Source organism: Manihot esculenta, chromosome 4, assembly GCF_001659605.2.
Source record: "Manihot esculenta cultivar AM560-2 chromosome 4, M.esculenta_v8, whole genome shotgun sequence".
NCBI lineage: Eukaryota > Viridiplantae > Streptophyta > Magnoliopsida > Malpighiales > Euphorbiaceae > Manihot > Manihot esculenta.
The window spans coordinates 20,152,191-20,173,085 of record NC_035164.2 but is presented as its reverse complement, the minus strand read 5'-3'; positions in this window follow the sequence as shown (position 1 = coordinate 20,173,085).

Sequence of the window (20,895 nt, the reverse complement as noted above, 5' to 3'; positions counted from 1 at the left end):
CCTTCGGCGGCATGTTCGGTGGCCGAAACTCCACTCCAGAGCCGAAAGTCTAAACTTTCAGGGGCGGGTTTAGGCGGCCAAAACAACCTCCTCAAGGGGTTCGGCGGCCGAACCTGAGTTCTCCAAAGAGGCAGAACCCGATTCATCCTCAAGTCTCCAGCCTCCAAAACCTCTCCAAAACATGCACAACTCATTAAACACATGCATATACCCTTCTTAAGGCATATAGGGGCTTAGAACTAGCTCAAACCCCCAAAAACAACACATATACACATATATGGCTTATGATCAACATAAACCCTATCCATGCAAACCATGCAAAAACCATGCAAAAACTCGTCAAAACTCACTTAAAACATCAAGAAAAGTGAGGATCCATGCTTACCTCTTGAAGATCGAGAGGATTGATGGTCTAAACTCGGAGATGCAAGGGAAAACAGATCTAGAACCTTCAAGCCTCACAACTTTGCTTCTTTGCTCAAAAACTTCAAAACCAACATGAAAACTATTTAAAAATTGCTCAACTTGCAAGAAAACCAAGAAATCAACCAAGGAAGATCAAGAACTCACCTATACCCGAAAAGAGGAAGAAAACTCACCTCAAATCCGTATAAGGGGCCCTTTTATAGGTGGCCGGTCAACCACCTTCGGCAGCCAAAGCTGCCTTCACAGCTCCACCACTTTCGAAAGCCGAACTTGGGCTTCGGTGGCAACAAAAGCTAGCCATCTTCGGCGGCCGAAAGTGAGGTTCGGCAGCCGAACCTTGCATTTCCCTCCTTGGTCTTTTCTCTCTAAAACTTCAAGTTTTTCGTAATCAAAACATTAAAATCATTGAAAAACATTTTAGAAACCTTTCCTTTACCCTTCTAGGAAACTTCGACATCCTAAAATTCCAAATTCCAACAGAGATTCTGCCGGAAAGTGAGAATTCTGATGCCGGGGTCTAGCCGGGTATTACAATTATCAATATAATAATAAGTAACCAGGGTGTCTAATACCCACTTATACTAGGCCTAATCATACAAGTATCTAATACCCATAGACCTAGTGTGCTGATCATGCGTGACTTGTGAAAGAGCCTTGGTTAGTGGATCTGCAATGTTATCATTTGTATCTACTTTGCATATTTTGATATCTCCTCTATCAATGATTTCTCGAATAAGGTGATATCGCCTGAGTATGTGTTTAGATCTCTGATGAGATCTGGGCTCCTTTGCCTGTGCTATGGCACCATTATTTTCACAATAAAGGTCTATAGGATTTGCAATACTGGGAACCATTCCCAACTCTGTGATGAATTTCTTCAACCAGACTGCCTCTTTAGCTACATCTAATGCTGCTATATACTCAGCTTCTGTTGTAGAATCTGCTACAATGCTCTGCTTGGAACTTTTCCAGCTAACAGCTCCACCATTTAAAGTGAATACGAATCCTGACTGTGATCTGAAGTCATCTATGTCGGTTTGAAAACTAGCATTTGTGTAACCATTTATAACTAGCTCGTCTTCCAAACCACCATACACTAGGAATGCATCCTTAGTCCTTCTAAGGTACTTTAGGATATTCTTAACAGCTGTCTAGTGACTTTCACCGGGATCTGCCTGATATCTGCTTGTTGTGCTTAATGCATATGAGACGTCTGGTCTAGTACAGAACATGGCATACATGATAGATCCAATAGCAGAAGCATAAGGAATCTTATTCATTCGTTCTCGCTCATCAGATGTCATAGGACATTGATTCTTGCTGAGATGAATACCATGAGACATGGGCAAGAATCCTCTTTTGAAATCTTGCATGCTGAACCTTTTCAGCACCTTGTCAATATAAGTACTTTGACTTAGACCGATTATCCTCTTGGATCTATCCCTATAGATCTTAATACCAAGGATATATGCAGCCTCACCTAAGTCCTTCATTGAAAAAGAATTCCCTAACCAGGTCTTAACCTTTTGCAAAGTAGGGATATCATTTCCAATGAGCAATATGTCATCCACATATAGGACTAGAAACACAACTGCACTCCCACTAACCATCTTGTAAACACATGGTTCATCTTCATTTTTGATGAATCCAAAGTCCCTGACTGTCTCATCAAAACGAAGATTCCAGCTCCGAGAAACTTGTTTCAAGCCATAAATGGATCTCTGAAGCTTGCAAATCTTTCCAGAATTCTCAGGGATTACATAACCCTCAGGTTGTCTCATGTGCACATCCTCGAGCAAGTTTTCATTAAGGAAAGCTGTTTTGACATCCATTTGCCATATCTCGTAATCATAGTACGCAGCAATGGTAATGAGAATTCTAATCGACTTAAGCATTGCAACTGGCGAAAAGGTCTCATCATAGTCTATACCATGAGTTTGCTTGAAACCTTTTGCAACAAGCCTTGCTTTGTAGGTATGCACATTTCCATCCATGTCAGTTTTCTTCTTGAAAACCCATTTACAACCAATGGTCTTAACACCCTCAGGGGAATCAATTAATGACCAAACTCGATTGTCATACATGGATTGCATTTCAGATTTCATGGCGAAAAGCCATTTCTCAGAATCTGGACCTGACACAGCCTCTTAATAGGTAGTAGGCTCATCTTGATCAATGAGCAAAAGTTCACGACTATCAGTCATGAGAAATCCATATCTCTCAGGCTGATGACGTGTCCTATCAGATCTGCGTGGGACTTGTGTCACCCTTTCAGTTTCCACAACTGTTTGTGGTTCTGAAAGTGGTTCTATCGGCGGTTCAATGCTCTCTTGTGGTGTTTGAGTTTTCTCAAGTTGCACTATACTCCCACTGAATCTCTGAGAGAAAAATTCCTTTTTCAAAAAAAGGTACCATTTCGAGCAATAAACACTTTGTTCTCTAAGGGAATATAGAAATAGTATCATTTGGTTTCCTTAGGATACCCCACAAAATTGCACTTGATAGATTTTGGAGCTAGCTTATCTGAAATTGGGCGTTTCACATAAGCCTTACAATCCCAAATCTTAAGAAAAGACAAACTGGGCATTTTGCCAGTCCATAACTAATATGGTGTCTTTTCAACCGCTTTTGATGGTACTCGGTTTAAAATGAATGTAGCTGTTTCCAAGGCATAACCCCAAAACGATAAAGGGAGATTTGTTTGACTCATCATAGACCGAACCATATCTAATAAAGTTCAATTTCTCCTTTCAGAAACACCATTTCATTGTGGAGTTCTTGGAGGAGTCAATTGTGAAACAATGCCACAGTTTCTAAGATGTTCATCAAACTCTTGGCTCAAATATTCACCACCTCGATCAGATCGAAGCATCTTAATAGTTCTACCCAGTTGATTTTGTACTTCATTTTGAAAAGTTCTAAACATTTCAAAAGATTCATGCTTATGTTTCATTAGGTAGACATAGCCATACCTACTGAAATCATCAATGAATGTAATGAAGTACTGATAACCTCCCCTGGCACTAATGCTTAGTGGGCCACATACATCTGTATGTATTAAGCCCAATAAGTCTGAAACCCTTTGACCTTGTCTAGTAAAAGGGTCCTTTGTCATCTTACCAAGCAAACAAGATTCACAATTTTCAAATGATTCAAAATCAAATGGATCTAATAAACCATCTTTATGGAGCTTAGATATGCGATTCTCATTTATATGGCTAAGACGACAGTGCCATAAATATGTTGGGTTTAACTCATTTGGCTTAGTTTTCTTAGAAGTTATGTTATAGATATTATTGTCTCTAGAATCATCTAGATTAAGGACATAAAGGCCATCATATGAATTTGCAATACAATAAAGCAAATCATCTTTATTAATGGAGTAGGAGTATTTCTTATTCTTAATAAGAAATAAAAAACCTTCATCGTCCAAAACAGAAACTGAAATAATATTCCTACTCAAAGTAGGAACATAAAAGCAATCGTTCAAAACTAACAAAAGCCCATTAGGCAACACAAGTTCATATGCCCCTACAACTAAGGCAGCAACTCTTGCTCCATTGCCTACATATAGGTCCACATCGCCCTTTTTCAGTTTTCTATTCCTTTTGAGACCCTACACATTTGTACAAATGTGAGAACCACATACAGTATCTAATACCCATGAAGTAGAAATAGATAAATTAATATCTATAACATAAATACCCGAAGTCGTAGTCTCACTACTCTTCTTCTTCTTGCACTCATCCAAATAGAGTTTGCAATTTCTCTTCCAATGCCTTGGTTCCTTGCAATGGAAGCAGACTCCTTCCTTAGGAACTATTTCCTTAGGAACTTTTGCCTTGGATTGCCATTTAGACTTGCCTCGTCCCTTAGGTCCATTACCACCTTTAGACTTGGGCTTCCCCTTATTTTTCATGGGCTTACTCTTATTGACATTCAAAATTTGGGTAGACCTTTTTTTTATATTTACCTTAGCTGTCTTTAGCATCCCATGCAACTCAATAATGGATTTCTCTATGTTGTACATGTTATAGTTCATGTAACAGCCCGAAAACCGATACCCTACCGTAACGGCCCGAACCGCCACCGGCGCTAGGATCCAGATCGGCTTAAGGCCGCCGGGACCCGTAGTAAGCCAAACATACCTCCTATCACCTGGTCGAATCCCATACATGATCAAAACTTTAACATAAAAACTGAAACATCTGATGTACAAACCGAGCCTGACCTGTATGCGACATAACTGAAAACATAAAGAAACCCACTCTACTAGAGCCCTCAAAACTCTAGCTGGGTCAACATAACATACATCAAGCTGGGATACATCCAAAGAACTAGAACCTAACCTGTGCATGCATCAAACCACAAACATAAGACCTCCACTAGGGTCCTCATCCATAACATAACGTGGTAAACAACACATGCCACAAGATTAGTTCAAACTCCACTCAACATCTAGCATAACATACATCATGTATTGAACAGGGACTAACCAAGTCTTAGGGCCAAGCACATTTCTAATCCATAAACATAACTCTTACAATACATAACATCTTACAAAAAGGATATCGAATCGTAATACATGTCCACACTAAAAGCTTACTAATCTATTACATAACCATAACCTTTACCCTTGACGTCCTCCTGGACTACTTCTAACCTGCAAAACTGGGGTTAGGGGAGAGGGGTGAGCTAAAAAGCCCAGTGAGTAGAAACAGAGAAAACAGTTCATTAATTACATGCTTTCATGAAATGCGTCACAGCACAAACAAGTCATATCACGGATTGGACCCAACCCCAAAACCTCCCTAAGCTATTTGCCCGGCCACCATAGAGGGCACCACAGGACTTCGTAATGCCTGGCCCAGCCAGGTCTTATCCATAGGGCTAGTGGGGTCATCCTTGGTCCAACCCCCATCAACAATAAGTAATGCAATGCTTCTTATTCGTGTAACTAGTGCAAACAACCTATAATATGATCATGATGCATGAAGCATGATAAAAGAATTTCATTTCTTAATTCAAAAGGTTAAGTTTAGTTCCACTCACCTCTGTAGCCGATGCTGACTGACTCGGCAACAACTAACACTGATGGCCTCCTCGATCCCTCGGGTCCGATCCTACACAGGTGGACTCGAATGAGGTGCCAACACACTCTAAATAACTCATAAACAACTCCCCAAAAACCCTCTAAAACATCACTTAAACATACATAGAAAACAACCAAGAAATGGCTGGACAGGGCACTTTCGGCGGCACCTTCGGCGGCCGAAAGTCCCTTCCAGAGACGAAACTCGGGTAGGTTCGGCGGCAGGTTCGGCGGCCGAAACTCCTTTCGGCGGTCGAACCTGGTCCCCTCTGGACGACAGGTCCGATTCTGCCAAGCCAAAAACCAAACTCAAAACACCCCAAATCCTTACATACTCTCTCCCAAACATGCATACTCACTCCCACAAGCATAAAGGGGCATAAACTAACTTAAAACCCCAACAATACATCATATAAACATACACACAACATACATTGGCACAAAATCCACATAACCCTTAAATATGCATTTCTACCCCAAACTCAACCATCAAGCTCTATAAAACTTGCTTAAAACTCATTAAAACATAAAGAAAAGCAGAGATCTACACTAACCTCTTGGAGATCGAGGGTGGTGTAATCCCTAACTCGGAAGTGTGGAGAATCCAAGCTCCAAAAGCCCCAAGCTCCCAAAACTCCTTTTAAGCTTTAAATCTTCAAACACAAGGGTAGAAATCATGAAAAACTTGAGAGATGGGTAGAGAAAACACGAAAACGACCAAAGGAAGGCATAAACTCACCTGAGCTCGAGAATGGGGAGAAAACTCTCCCATTTCCGATCTGAGGGCCTTTTATAGGTGGCCTGGTCGAAGACCTTCGGCGGCCTAACGTGCCCCCTAAACTCATGCATGTTCGGCGGCCGAACTTGACTTTCGGCGGCCGAACCTGGCTCGTTCAAACAAGACTTTCGGAGGCCAAAGGCGCTCCCGAAGCCTTTCCATGTTCGGCGGCCGAACTTCACTTTCGGCGGCCGAACCTGGCAAACGCCTCCTTGGTCTTTTCTCTTCAAAACTCAATTCATTTTAGTAAACACATTCTACCCTTCTAGAGAGATCCAACACCCTAGATTCCGCCGGAAGGCAGAAATCCCGATACCGGATTCTAGCCGGGTATTACATTCTTCCCCCCTTCAAGAACATTCGTCCCCGAATGTTCCACAAACAAACAGGCATCTGAAACATAGCATCAATCATACATAAACAAGCAAGCAATTAAGCAAGCAAAACCTAAAACACCTCTCTCCTAAAAGAGAGACACGGCACCGCCGGAGTCAAAACTCCCGGTTCTCCTAAGAACACTCTTCCAATAGGAGACACCTCTAGCAATACCCAACTTCCTCTGAAACTCAGCGCTTCCACTGCGCTACTCTGATCCTTACTCTTCTCTTCTCTTCTCATCTTTACTAACTGGCTTCTTTTCACTGCTAACCCAAACTAACTCTAACTCTCACAGGTAGTACCCGAATTTCAGATCTATCTTGGAAAACAAATAGCTCCTACTAGCTGTCCCAATAGATCATCCATCCTGCATGGGAATACCTGCTCTTGGTAGTGACCTTGTTTAACTGTTTACAGTCGTTACAAGGTCTCAAGGATCCATCCTTCTTTTCCCACAACCACACTGGAACACTCCAGAGTGAGGTACTAGGTCGGATAAAACCCTTATCTACCAAGCCTCACCTCTATTCTGACAACTCTCAACTACAGGTGCCATCCTATAGGGGAGAATAGAAATGGTTCCGGGTCCAGACACCACTCCTATGCTCAACTCCATTCCCTAACAGATGGTAAACCTGACAACTCGCCTGGGAATACATCTACGAATTCTCTCTCTAACAACTAACACTGAGGCTGGTTCCCTGACCTGACGGCTAAACTCTCAAACAAGAGCTAGAACCCTCTGACAATCCCTCCTACGCACCCTACGAACCTGACAGGCTGACATCAAACCTCTAGGCATCCCTACTGTGTTCCCTCAACAACTACCTCTGACCCATCCTGTCCTCTGAACTTGACTACCTCGTCTCTGCAGACCAAGATAGCACCACGAGTAGAAAAACCCAGTCCAACCCTAAACTGACGTCCAGACAATCAAGTCTAGGACCTCAAACTCGGGTGGAAGGCATCTACCCTCAACTGACACAGAACTGAACCGGCAGACTGACTCTGCCACAGATGGATCACACGTGAGTCCACTGACCCAAAGAGAACACTCTAGCCCAGAAGCTATCAACTCAACCTCTCGACGGCTCCTAGAGCAACTAAAGAAAGAGAAACTCCAGGGTTCACAAAAACACACACATCAGAACATTCAAAAGTGAGCGTACCTGACACCACCATGTTTGATGTGTCTGCCTCCTGCTGAGCTTGGGTGAAGATCCGAGCTGGAGCTGACGGACCTTCTCCACGGGAACCTTCAGAAGAACGAGGGAATGACTCTCTTCCTCTGCCTCGACCACTAACCTGAAACACGGCTGGAGCTACTGGCTGAGACTGTACTAAACGGGGCACAGTAGGACACTCACGTGCTATGTGTCCTTCCTGTCCACACCGAAAACAAGCTGTCGTCCCATAACGGCAGACTCCCTTGTGCGGTCTTCCGCACCTCATGCATCTTGAACTGCCTGAGCCAGAGCTCGAACCACCACCTAATCCCAGACTAGCCTTCAACCGACTCCACAACTTCTTCTTCTTCCCCCTCAGGGTTCTGCCCCACTTCTTGCTTTTCGTGGAGGCTGTACTCAAAGTGGAGGGATCAATCCCTCCTGAACCTGAGATTCTGGAATCCCGAGTCTGAGCATCCTCCTGAGAATCTCCCATGCCTTCCTCTGGCACTCTGATTCCCAAGCTGAAATCTCTTCTCTGCATATCCATCTCTACTTCCCTAATACTAGCTGACATCCTCCTCGGAGCCATCGCTTCTCTGCTTACATCAAAAGACCTTCCAGGGTCCCTTGATGTTCCCCATCTGCTGACTCCCCACGACTGCGCTCTCGGCAGAGCAGGGGGAAAGGTGTCCAAACCTTCCCTCTCAGATGGAACTCCAGTCGATTCCACAGATCGACGAGCACCTCGTATTCTGGCTCCTCTGAAGAACAACACATAAGCATATAAACAATCATTAGCATCATACGGTTCATATGAAAACACATGAACCTGCAACATACATGCATGCATAGCATAACATCATGGCATATCACATTATCCTACAAGACAGGACTCAACATCCTATCCTAGTGGACATGATTCCTCCTATTGTGCTTGCCCTTCTATGACATCTAAACCAACCTCTTTCCGATGCGCAACACACCGTACTCTCGAGGCCCAAAGCTCTGATACCATTCTGTAACAGCCCGAAAACCGATACCCTACCGTAATGGCCCGAACCGCCACCGGCGCTAGGATCCAGATCGGCTTAAGGCCGCCGGGACCCGTAGTAAGCCAAACATACCTCCTATCACCTGGTCGAATCCCATACATGATCAAAACTTTAACATAAAAACTTAAACATCTGATGTACAAACCGAGCCTGACCTGTATGCGACATAACTGAAAACATAAAGAAACCCACTCTACTAGAGCCCTCAAAACTCTAGCTGGGTCAACATAACATACATCAAGCTGGGATACATCCAAAGAACTAGAACCTAACCTGTGCATGCATCAAACCACAAACATAAGACCTCCACTAGGGTCCTCATCCATAACATAACGTGGTAAACAACACATGCCACAAGATTAGTTCAAACTCCACTCAACATCTAGCATAACATACATCATGTATTGAACAGGGACTAACCAAGTCTTAGGGCCAAGCACATTTCTAATCCATAAACATAACTCTTACAATACATAACATCTTACAAAAAGGATATCGAATCGTAATACATGTCCACACTAAAAGCTTACTAATCTATTACATAACCATAACCTTTACCCTTGACGTCCTCCTGGACTACTTCTAACCTGCAAAACTGGGGTTAGGGGAGAGGGGTGAGCTAAAAAGCCCAGTGAGTAGAAACAGAGAAAACGGTTCATTAATTACATGCTTTCATGAAATGCGTCACAGCACAAACAAGTCATATCACGGATTGGACCCAACCCCAAAACCTCCCTAAGCTATTTGCCCGGCCACCATAGAGGGCACCACAGGACTTTGTAATGCCTGGCCCAGCCAGGTCTTATCCATAGGGCTAGTGGGGTCATCCTTGGTCCAACCCCCATCAACAATAAGTAATGCAATGCTTCTTATTCGTGTAACTAGTGCAAACAACCTATAATATGATCATGATGCATGAAGCATGATAAAAGCATTTCATTTCTTAATTCAAAAGGTTAAGTTTAGTTCCACTCACCTCTGTAGCCGATGCTGACTGACTCGGCAACAACTAACACTGATGGCCTCCTCGATCCCTCGGGTCCGATCCTACACAGGTGGACTCGAATGAGGTGCCAACACACTCTAAATAACTCATAAACAACTCCCCAAAAACCCTCTAAAACATCACTTAAACATACATAGAAAACAACCAAGAAATGGCTGGACAGGGCACTTTCGGCGGCACCTTCGGCGGCCGAAAGTCCCTTCCAGAGACGAAACTCGGGTAGGTTCGGCGGTAGGTTCGGCGGCCAAAACTCCTTTCGGCGGCCGAACCTGGTCCCCTCTGGACGACAGGTCCGATTCTGCCAAGCCAAAAACCAAACTCAAAACACCCCAAATCCTTACATACTCTCTCCCAAACATGCATACTCACTCCCACAAGCATAAAGGGGCATAAACTAACTTAAAACCCCAACAATACATCATATAAACATACACACAACATACATTGGCACAAAATCCACATAACCCTTAAATATGCATTTCTACCCCAAACTCAACCATCAAGCTCTATAAAACTTGCTTAAAACTCATTAAAACATAAAGAAAAGCAGAGATCTACACTAACCTCTTGGAGATCGAGGGTGGTGTAATCCCTAACTCGGAGGTGTGGAGAATCCAAGCTCCAAAAGCCCCAAGCTCCCAAAACTCCTTTTAAGCTTTAAATCTTCAAACACAAGGGTAGAAATCATGAAAAACTTGAGAGATGGGTAGAGAAAACACGAAAACGACCAAAGGAAGGCATAAACTCACCTGAGCTCGAGAATGGGGAGAAAACTCTCCCATTTCCGATCTGAGGGCCTTTTATAGGTGGCCTGGTCGAAGACCTTCGGCGGCCTAACGTGCCCCCTAAACTCATGCATGTTCGGCGGCCGAACTTGACTTTCGGCGGCCGAACCTGGCTCGTTCAAACAAGACTTTCGGAGGCCAAAGGCGCTCCCGAAGCCTTTCCATGTTCGGCGGCCGAACTTCACTTTCGGCGGCCGAACCTGGCAAACGCCTCCTTGGTCTTTTCTCTTCAAAACTCAATTCATTTTAGAAAACACATTCTACCCTTCTAGAGAGATCCAACACCCTAGATTCCGCCGGAAGGCAGAAATCCCAATACCGGATTCTAGCCGGGTATTACAGTTCATGACAAACTGAGAAAAACTGCTAGGTAAAGAATATAGGATCAAATCCGTAGAGAGTTCTAAACTCAGAGGATAGCCAAGCCTAGCAAGGTGATCAATGTAGCCTTTCATCTTCAAAACATGAGCACTAACTGATTCACCTTCAGCCATTTTGCAATCATGCAATGCAATGGTAGTTTCATACCTATCCTGCCTAGTTTGCTGTTGGAAAGCCTGTTTGAGATGGACACTCATCTCATAGGCCTCAAGGTGCTCCAGATCCTTTTGAAGTTCTGGGCACATAGTTGCCAACATAAGGCATCCAATGTCATTAGAATCATCCATATGCTTCTTATGCTTGTTCTTAACAGCAATAGTAGCATCAGGAGGAGGTGGTTCTGGGATAGCTTCATCAAGCACGTAGGACTTTTTCTCTTGCTTGAGAACAATTCTGAAGTTTATAAACCAGTCAACAAAATTAGTCCCATTTTCTTTCAGTTTATCCTTCTCAAGGATGGATCGCAGTGATAAGGTGGAATTGTTATTAGCAGCCATAATTATCTACAAAATATGCAAATATAATCAATTTAGTAAATTAATATTGAGGTGATAATAATCTCCCACTAAAATATAACCCTCAAAAATAATAATATTTTAGTGGGCTAAAATCCATATTTTACCTAATTCTAAGTCAGCTTTGGCATGATGCTTAGAACTAAGTTATTTAGGTAGGTAACTCCTTACCAATTACATCTAATGTAACTCTTAGATTATGAGGTGTTGACATCATATGTCAAATGCATGTTATACCCCATCTAATGCCTTAGGTCCAAAACCGTTTTGATAGCCTAATTAATCTCAATCAAAATTAAATAAATGAGTAACTATTACTCATCCTATCTTACTAGGATAACCTAAGCACTTTGCTTTGGCAAAACCTGCATTTTGGTGATCTTTGTCTTGCATATATATTATATGCATACAATAGACAATAATGCATAGTATCTCATACTAATATAAAATAATAAATTATAGTCATTTAAATCTGATTTAAAGACTAAAAGAAAATAATTTAAAATTTATTTTCTTATTAATTTTTTTTTATTTTCAGGGGCAGATTTGTAATTAGGGCATTATCTTCTTCCTCAGGAAAAAGCCTTAGTTGCCGCTTCTTCACCAAGCAGCAGCCCATGCAATCGCCGCCATGTCCGACGATGAGCTCAGCAGCCACAGAAGTGGCCACTTCCCATTGTTGCTTCGGGCATGCATCAACGGTGGGTCATGCCAACACACATGACCACCTCATATCGCGTGCTCGCATGTGGCCTTCACATGTGATGGTCTGGTCCTTAGCATTTTCTGGGTTCACGATGACTATTCATCGTGAATCCAATTTTTTTTATTAATTTAATTTTTCTAACAAAAATTAAAATTACCTAAAAGATCCAATTATTCATCCATAATTATCATGCTATTCTAATAAACATATATCGCATATATAATATCAATCATGGCATAATTAATTTAAAGGAAAAGCACAGGTTGGCTCTGATACCATTGTTGAAAAATCTAAAGATTATTGCAATCCAAAGGCACAGCGGAAAAATAAAATTTCTCTGATTTCCTTTTCCCATAATCCGAGTGCTTCATTTAATTCACAAGAAGGATATGAGACTAACCTGTTAATCTCGTCTAAAAGATACAATGGCAGACTGATGGTACTGCTTTTTCAAACGGACACCCTTTATGGTATCCACATGAACGTCTTCTATCCTTCTAGAGTGATAGCTCTCTCAAGGATTGATAGATTATGTGCTCCACAATCTGCAATAGTTAGACTGAATTTTTCTCAAAAATTAACATCTTCCTTCCATAATTCATAGAAGGAGTATTTATACGTTTCAGTCTTTTGCTTTTCCCACAACTCCTTTTCCTAAAAGGAGTTGTGTTCATAACCCACTATCACAATCTCACAGATACTCAAATATCTTATGTGATAGAGTCCTTTATCTGTAACAGTTACAGATAGACTGCAGATCTTTTAAATATTATTATCTCATAATAATAAATAATTAATAATAATAACACTTTATTATTATTAATTATATTAATAATTAATATTGATAATAATAACACTTATTATTATTAATTATATTAACAATTAATATTAATAATAATAACAATTTATTATTATTAATTATATTAATAATTAATAATAATCATACTTTATTATTATTAATTATATTAATGAGCTTTGGGCTTTTAGCTCATTAATATGTCATAACACATCAACAATGTTCTTTTGTGTGTGACCCAATAGGCTCACATTAATTGGCAATAGGCCCAGTCCCACAAGGCCAATAAGTCATAAGTAGCCTCTAGCAAGACATTATGACTACCCAACTAATATGAGGATCAATAGTCCGATAAAACCTAATAAATAGAATATGAATTAATCCCTTTGTCACACGATATCTAGTTTGAACATAAGTCATGGTCAATGTCAAACTTATAATGTTCAAACTTATGATTTCTCGATCTCTAAGTAGACTGATAAAAATCAAATGACATTGATCACACTATCAATTCATTTGAGCACGGCCATGCATTTCTCAGTCTCACTTATCGAGGGGCCCAGAAGATATCTCTCTCGGAGAGAGGGACAATCCTATCTTGATTGTTCATTATCCTCTACATAATTTCTATTATGCTCAATCATAACCTTTATGATTGTCCGATTAAAGACAATGTTTGGTTATGTCAAAACATAATAGTCCTCATGTTGGAAACTATGACAATCTCAAGTCAAAGGATTAAGACATAACTACTTTGAGATTCACTTATGACAATAACCCATGTAGTGATCTCAGTGCGGGTCCATCCAATACTTTGTTCTCTAACAAGTATCTATGATTATTGAATTATATCAACATATACATAATCATCTCATGATTATCAATCAATAATCATACTAGCTATATTTTATTATTATCAACATAATAATAAGTAACCAGGGATGATAATCATTATTATGTAACATGCAAACAAATAATAATGATAAAAACCTCTTTTATTAATAACCAAAATGACATATAAAAAGGTCCAAGATAATAGCCTAGGGCATATACACTAACACAAAGATATTGTAACGAAGCTCAGAGATTACTGCAACCCAAAAATACGCAGCAGAAAAATAAAAGATCTTTGTTTTCCTTTTTAGGATCCAAGTGTTTCGTTTAATTCGAAAGAAATGATAAAGAAACTAACCTTTTAGATTTTCAAAATCCTATTAGGACTGATGGTGCTACTTCTGAAACAAACACTCTCAATGGTATCCACACGAACGTTTCCGTCTAGAGTGCTAGCTCTCTGAACAGATGGATTAACTATGTGCTCCAAATCTGCAACACAGAAAACGATTACAAAAACTCTCCTCACACTTTCTATAAAGCTCTCAAAGAAGGTGTTTTCTGTTCACATGTTTTCTCTTACAAGCTTTTCATTCACACTTTTCTTTTCATAAAAGAGTTGTGGTAATCGTAACAGGCACACAATCGCAGATACCAATATATCTGTGTGATAAGTCATTTTCAAAATAAAATGAAAAGACCTTTTATCTGTAACCATTACAGATAGGCTGCATATATTATTATCTTATAATAATTACAAATAATTATTAATAATAATAATAATAACATCTTTATTAATATTATTATTAATTATACTAATGGGCTCTTAGCCCATTAATATGACCTAGCACATCAATGACGTTCTTTTTTGTGTGACCCAATAGGCTCACATTAATTGGCAATAGGCCCAGTCCAACAAGTCTCATAAATCATAAATGGCATCTAGCAAAATATTATGACTACCCAATTAATATAAGGATCAATAGTCCAATAAAGTCTAATAAACAGAACATGTATTAATCCCTTTGTCACACGATATCTAGTTTGAATATAAGTCATGATCAATGTCAAACTTATAGTGTTAAAACTTATAATTTCTCGATCTCTAAGTAGACTGATCAAACCAAATGATATTGATCACATTATCAATTTATTTGAGCACGACCATGCATTTTTCAGTCTCACTTATCGAGGGGCCTCTCAAAGAGAGGGACAAATTCTATCTTGATTGTTTAATATCCTCTACATAATTTCTATTATGCTCAATCATAACCTTTATGATTATCCGATTAAAGATAATGTTTGGTTATGTCAAAACATAACAGTCCTTATATTGGAAATTATGACAATCTCAAGTCAAATGATTAAAGCATAACTATCTTGAGATTTACTTATGACAACAACCCATGTAGTGATTTCAGTGTGGGTCTATCCAATAGTTTATTCTCTAATAAGTATCTATGATTATGGATTTATATTAACATACACATAATCATCTCATGATCATCAATCAATAATCATACTAGTCATATTTTTATTATTATCATTATAATAATAAGTAACCAGGGATGTTAATCATTATTATGTAAAATGCAAACAAATAATAATGATAATAAAATCTCTTTTATTAATAAACAAAATGACATATAAAAGGTCCAAGATAATGGCCTAAGGTAAATACACTAACATATATAATTCATCATCAGGTCCTTATTGCTTCAAATGTGTATGTACACGTGATACAAAAATAGGGATCAATAATTTGCCTCTCACGTGGTACAAAAACACCCTTATGCAGTATGAGGTTTGAGCTTGTCACTTTCTATTACTTGCTCGATTTGAAATTGGCACATTCTATAATTTACTTTGTTTACTTGAACCAAGTTAGGACTTGTACAATATGAATTGTGATTGTGGTTATGATTTTGAGGTTTTCACCTAGATTTTTTTATAATTTCTATGTATATCCTCTAAAGGAGAATCATTTGAAAGAACTAGACTACATTTATTGAATCTAGTGGAGAGGCTTTAGGGCATACTTTGTATCCTAAAACTAAAAAAAAATGCAATATGATATGATTTTGAGATTTTGATGATGTGAATTTGAGCAAACTTGAACTTCCTACATATTCCCTATTCTGAAAAAAATCAAACCTTCACATAGTTTGACAAAATTGTGATATGAGATAATTTTTAGTTTGGAGGATTCAAATTTGAGCGAAGCTTAAACTTCCTACATATCTCCTATGAAGGAGAATCATAGTCTTAGGTAGTTTGACTAGATGCCACTCACTCTTCTGGACTTGGTTGCTGCATGCATGCCTTCTAGCCTTAAAAGTACAATTAAAATCCTATAATGATGTATGCTTTTTATGATATCTACATCTATAGGTGATATGTTATTGCATGTTCTACGGCTTATACAATATATCCTATGCTTCAGACTTGTCTCTGGTCTTACTATAAAACATAAATGCAATTTGTATGAGAAAATTAGATTTTTGGGATATTTTGAAAAAAAAAATTTTGTTCTTTCCTTTCTCTTTCTTTTCTTATTCTTTTTCTTTTTTTTTTCTTCTTTCCTTTTTCCTTATTATTTTTATTATTCTTATTTTTTCTTTTTCTTTTCCTTTGCTTCTCTTCTTTTCTTCTTTTATCTTTCTAAAAGCTATGGATGCAGGAAAAACTAATTTTTGAAAACAAATAAGATATATACAAACTCTGGATTTGAACAAAAGCATCTCTCTTGGTGCTTTCCTTTCCCTCAGTTAATTTTCATTGTAATGCATCGGAAACAGGACTGCCACTAGCGCTAGGATTCAGATCGACTTAAGATCACCCTAGTCCATAGCAAGCCTACTATACATCCTGTTACAACTGATATAATTTCAACCATTATCTTAAAAACATACAAAAAATATTTCCATCTCATGAACCAAAATACGATATATGCATATAAACATAACTGAAAACATAAACTTATACCAAAACCCTCATCAAATGCTCTAATATGGTAATCGTTACATGCCTCAGTTTGGTTCAAATTGTAATACCCGGCTAGACTCCGGCGTCGGAATTCCAACTTTCTGATGGAATCTCCGTTGGAATCCAAAATTTCAGATACCGGAACCTCTAGAAGGGTAAAATATGTTTTTACAAAATGATTTTCATGGTTTTATTGATTGGTTTTGAGTTAAAGTTTTAAATTGAAAGAAAAACGTTTTAGAGGGACAAGCCCAGGTTCGGCCGCCGAACATGGTGCTGCTACGAGAGCTCTCTTTCGGCCTCCGAAGGTGGTCTGGCCAGCCACCTATAAGAGGCCTCTAGTCCGAAAATGGGAGAGTTTTCTCTCTCCATTTTCAGGAAAAGGTGAGTTTTTGCCCTCCTTTTGATGATTTTATGTTTTCCATTCAAATTTTCATGAGTTTTCGCTTGTTTTTGAAGTTTTAAGCTTGAATCCAAGTTTTAAAGCTTGGAGACCTCCGGAGACCGTTTTCCTCCTCATCTCCAAGTTTAGGTCACATCTACCTTCGATCTTCAAGAGGTAAGTGTACATCCTTATTTTTTATTGTGTTTTAAGTAAGTTTTAAAAAATGGTTAAGGGTAATAAATGCATGAAATGGCTAGATCAAAGATTATAGGCTTTGAGTTTGGGTTTTGATGAATGTATGCCCCCTTTTATGTTTTATTGTTGTTTGTTGGGGTTTAGGCTAGTTTTTATATCCCTTATGCATGTTGGAGTGAGTATGCATATTGTAGGAAGTTGGGTGTGAGGATTTGAGAGTTTTAGAGCTGAAATGCTTAGGGCGTAATCGGGTTCTGCCATTCTGGAGAATCCAGGTTCAGCAACCGAAGCAAGGTTCGGCCGCCGAACCTGCCTGTTGAGGCAGTCTTTGGCCGCCTAACCTGCCTGTTGAGGCAGTCTTTGGCCGCCTAACCTGCCCCTAAAGGTTGGTGACTTTTGGATCTGTGGAGACCTTCGGCCAGCGAACCTGCCGCCGAAAGTTCCCTGCCCAGCCTTATTTTGCTTGTTTTATGATGTTTTAGGGGGTTTTTGGTGAGTTATTTAGAGTCTTGATAGAGTTATGTTTGGTCCCTCATTTGAGTCCACCTGTGTAAGTTTGGACCCGAGAGATCATAGAAGCCAGCAGTGAGTCAGCTGCTCCATTGTCAGTAAAGCGTCAGCCAGAGGTGAGTAGAACTGAACTATATTTTTTAAAGTAATTGAATCTTTAAGCATGTTCATGCATCACGAATGCCATGATATGTATCAGGTTGTTTTGCATTAGAATTCACGAATATGATGCATTGCATATTTATTGTTGTTATGGATGGATGTTGAATGACCCACCAGCCCTCGAGCAGCTTATAATATGATACGGATACGGAAGACCAGGGCTGCCCATTCTACGCGCCCTGGCACTATGTAAGGGAAAGACCAGGGCTGCCCATTCTACGCCCCTGGCACAGTTGGATATATTATGTTATATTTAAGAGGAAGTCCTGAAGAGCTCCGTCGAGGGCCGGGCATTATTTGGAATATGTAGAGGGTTACTGGTGACAAGTCCATCCTTGATGTGTATTGTTTGTGTTGTGATGCATTTCATACGAGCATATATTTATTAAACTGTTTTTATGGTTTTGCTCACTAGGCTCTTATAGCTTATCCCTTTCCCCTAACCCTAGGTTTGCAGGGTCAAGAATAGCTCAGAAAGTCGGCTAGAGGCTGGTATAAGTTTAATGTAATAGAATAGTAGTGGACATGTAATATGTAATGGATTAGATTTGTGCTTTGCCCTAGTTTATGTTTGTTTATCCCAATGAACATGTTTTTATGTGAAAGTTTTATAATAAGTTATGTTGATCCAAGCTTGATGTATATGATGTTGACCATACTAGAGCATTTGATGAGGACTCTAGTGTGGGTTTTATGTTTACAGTTTATGATGAATGCACAGGTCGAGCTTGGTATATGAAAAGTTTAAAATTTTTATGAAAATATATGTTCATGTATGGAATTTTATCAGGTACATAGGATGCATAGTAGGCTTGCTACGGGTTATAGCGACCTTAAGTCGATCTGAATCCTAGCGCCGGTAGCGGTCCGGTTTCCGAGTCGTTACACAAACAAAGCTTAAATTTAAAACTTTTATACAACAAAATCATAAACAAAGGATCATAAAAGAAAGCTCAAACAACGAACAATTCTAAACTACAATATATTACATGTCCACAACTATACTTTTACATCAGAACTATACCATAAAATACTACTGACCTCCCGAGCTAACTATGGTCCTGCGTCATTGCTATCGATATTATTATATATTTCTGGGGCTATGATAGATATTTAAGGAAACCTAGAGATCACTTCAATCCACAATTACGCAACGAAAAAATAAAAGATCTTTGTTTTCCCTTTCAGAATCTGAATGCTTCGTTTAACTCAAAAAGAATGATAAAAACACTAACCTTTTAGACTTGACAAAAAGAAACTGTTCTAAATTGATGGTGCTGCTTCTGAAATGAACACCCTCAATGGTATCCATACAAACGTTTCTGTTTGGAGTGCTAGCTCTCTCAATGGATGGATTAGCTATGTGCTCCCAATCTGCAACTCAGAAAAGCGATCACCAAAAACCTTCTATAACGCAACTCTAAGAAGGTGTTTTATGATCACTCATTTTTCTCAGTCTTTTCATTTTTCTATACTTCTTTTCATAAAAGAGTTGTGTTTATCCCCAACTATAACAACATTGCAGATACAAATATATCTATGTGATAAGTCATTTTCAAAAGAACACGAAAAATCCTTTATCTGTAAAGTTCCAGATAGACTGCAGATGTTTTAAATATTATTATCTTATAATAACAAATAATTAATATTAATAATAACATCTTTATTATTATTAATTATACTAACGGGCTCTTAGCCCATTAATATGACATAACACATTAATGATGTTCTTTTGTGTGTGACCTAATAGGCTTACATTAATTGGCAATAGGCCTAGTCCGACAAGACTCATAAATCATAAGCGGCCTCTAGTAAGATGTTATAACTACCCAATTAATATGAGAATCAATAGTCTGATAAAGTCTAATAAATGAAACATGTATTAATTCCTTTGTCACATGATATCTAGTTTGAACATCAATCATGGTCAATATCAAACTTATAACATTCAAACTTATAATTTGTCGATCTCTAAGTAGACTGATAAAACTAAATGATATTGATCACATTATCAATTCATTTGAGCATGGCCATACATTTCTTAGTCTCACTTATCGAGGGGCCCAGAAGATATCTCTCTCAAAGAGAGGGATAAATTCTATCTTGATTGTTCAATATCCTCTACATAATTTCTATTATACTCAATCATAACCTTTATGATTATCCGATTAAAGACAATATTTAGTTATGTCAAAACATAACAGTTCTTATGTTGGAAACTATGACAATCTCAAGTCAAAGGATTAAAACATCTTGAGATTCACTTATGATAATAATCTATATAATGATCTCAATGTGGGTCCATCCAATACTTTGTCCTCTAACAAGTATCTATGATTATTGATTTATATCAACATACACATAATCATCTCATAATTATCAATCAATAATCATACTAGTCATATTTTATTATTATCATCATAATAATAAGTAATCAGGAATGTTAATTATTATATCTAACATGCAAACAAATAATAATAATAATAAAACCTTTTTTATTAATAAACAAAATGACATACAAAAATGTCCAAGTATTAGTGTATTTGCCTTAGGCCATTATCTTGGACCTTTTTGTATGTCATTTTGGTTATTAATAAAAAGAGGTTTTATTATCATTATTATTTGTTTGCATGTTACATAATAATGATTAACATCCCCGGTTACTTATTATTATGTTGATAATAATAAAATATAACTAGTATGATTATTGATTGATAATCATGAGATGATTATATATATG